Raw genomic sequence first — 2,344 nt, 5'->3', positions numbered from 1 at the left:
GTCCTTGAGTTCTTGTTTTCCTTTTACTTGTATTATACTTTTCTATTTGTATTTCTTCTTTTGAGTTCTTATACTAGAGAAACTATACGGTATTTACACATGTGTGTCTGGTTTATTTCACTTATGAGTATATCTTCAAGTGGAATCCACTTCAACATAAAGGCTTCGAGTTTATCATTCTAAAAATATGGAACGCTTCATGAATTTGCATGTCATCCTTGCACAGGGGCCATGCTAGTCTTCTCTGTATCGTTCCAATTTTAGTATATGTGCTGCCGAAGCGAGCACCAAACACAGGATCTTACCTTGTTTTTCTTTGCACCATCTTGCAGCTGCTGAATTGTTATTTCCTGGTTCCTTTTCTTTTCTTTCTTTCTTTTTTTCAATGTATTTGGTACAGGGTCTCACTACACAGTTCAGTTTCATAGTGATCCTCCTGTTTCCAACCTCCGCAGTGCTGGGATTACAGGAACGCACCACCAGCTCAGAGTGCCCAGAGGCGGGGCCAGTGCTGCATGTGGTGCCAGGTCCCTGCACTTGCCTAAGCAGGTGCTTAGTCCACTGCGCTATCTCAGCAGCTGCTTGTTCTTTGTTATTTTTAAGAAATCTTCCCTTTCACATTTACTAACTGCAATGCTGTCTTCAAGGTCTGAAAGTCTTTCTTCAGCTTTGTTCAAGTGCTTTTGCCAGCTTTCAATATAATTCTTAATTTCTCAGAAATCTGTTTGAATCTGTTTCATACATACTAATTCTTTTCTGTGTTGTTTGTTTAATGTTTCCAATATTTTTCTGTTTTTCTCTATTATTTATTTATTTATATATTTTTTATGTATTTGGTACAGGGTCTACGGGGCTTATAGGGTCTCACTATGTAGATCGGACTCATAGTGATTCTTCTGTTTTCAGCCACCCAAGCACTGGGATTGCAGTCGCACATCGCCACACCCAGTCTCAATAGCCATCTCAGCTCACCCCAGACAGGGCAGGGCCAGCATAGCACACTGTGATTGAACCCCAACGACTGTGCTCTGCCTAAACAGGAGCTTTAGTCTGCTGAGCTATCTGGCTAGCCCTTCCTCTATTTTTTTTTTTATCTGTGTCTTCTTTAGCTATGCTGAACAATTCTTTCATGATTGTTGTCATTTTTTTTTTTACCCTGAGATTATTTCTGATCTGATTCCTTCTATAGCCTGATATAGTTTTTTTTTTTGTTTTTTTTTACTTCAGTTGCTAGCATTTCTGACATTTCAGGTGTGTGACTTCCATGTTCTTCTATGTCCTTGTCTTCTAGACTTATTTGGGATGAACTGGAGGTCTGAGATTGCCTTTTGTTCCATTGTTTCGACATTTTTGAGGCTCCCAGTGTTCTGCCAGACTCAACAGCTCTGGTAGGAGAAGCAGGGTGTGGGTCAGCAAGGCTCCAGTGACAATGTGGGGGTGAAGTAAACTCACAGTGTGGGGGAGTGTGAGCTGCAGCTCAAGAAGGCTCTGATGATGATGGGGTAGGCTAAAGCTCCACAAGGCTCTTGCGATTATGAGGGGAGGCAGGGTAGGACTTACCAAGGCTCCCAAAATGGGGTGTCCTACTGCTCAGCAAAGTTCCCACAACAGTGGGGTAGAGGTGAGGCAGCCAGAAGGCTTTTTATACTCTTGTATCCATAGTCCACCTATGTGTGCAACTGACAAACTGCAATAGTTGCAACACAAACACTGGGTGACATTTTCACCTAGCTTAAATAGTGAGAACAAAGTGAAAATATCTGAAGACGAATGTCAATACATTGCTTGTTCATCAGTGATGTGAGTGACATTTCTCTGAGTGTGATGATAGTTTTGGATAGGAGAACATTTTCATTTTGTGTACAACATACAGTGTAACAGCTACAGACAGGGCACACTTTAAATTAAGCACATTTTTAATGTTATTCTTCTTTATTTTCTTAAGACTGTCATCAGGGCCAGCCAGATAGCTCAACAGACTAAAGCACCTGCTTAGACAGGTGCAGGGACTGGGCTTCAATCCCCAGCATGCCATGCCAGCCCTGCCCCCAGGATGCACTGAGACAGCGATTGAGACTGGGCATGGTGGCCTGCACCTGTAATCCCTGTGCTTGGGAGACTAAAAACAGGAGGATCACTATGAGTCTGATCTATGTAGTGAGACCCTGTAGACCCTGTACTAAATACATATAATATATATATATATATATATATAGTCATCAATCAATGAAACAATAACTAAAGCCCTGGAGTACAGCATGAAATCAAATGCCATAGAAATCACTCTGGTATAAAACTTCTATCAGGCCTGGCAATACTGTTCAGTAGTATAACACTTTCCTTA

General features: G+C 41.5%; 1 non-coding gene across 1 annotated transcript; it reads right to left on the bottom strand.

Moving 5' to 3' along the window:
• Positions 1 to 181: 181 nt before the first annotated feature.
• LOC111814208 lies at positions 182 to 288 on the bottom strand. The gene has a single exon (XR_002819253.1). It is a non-coding gene; the product is annotated as a U6 spliceosomal RNA (small nuclear RNA).
• Between the last annotated feature and the right edge of the window lie 2,056 nt (positions 289 to 2,344).

The sequence above is a fragment of the Octodon degus genome, unplaced genomic scaffold, assembly GCF_000260255.1.
Source record: "Octodon degus isolate 3935 unplaced genomic scaffold, OctDeg1.0 scaffold00008, whole genome shotgun sequence".
NCBI classification, from domain to species: Eukaryota; Metazoa; Chordata; class Mammalia; order Rodentia; family Octodontidae; genus Octodon; species Octodon degus.
This window is presented reverse-complemented; position numbering and strand designations above follow the sequence as displayed.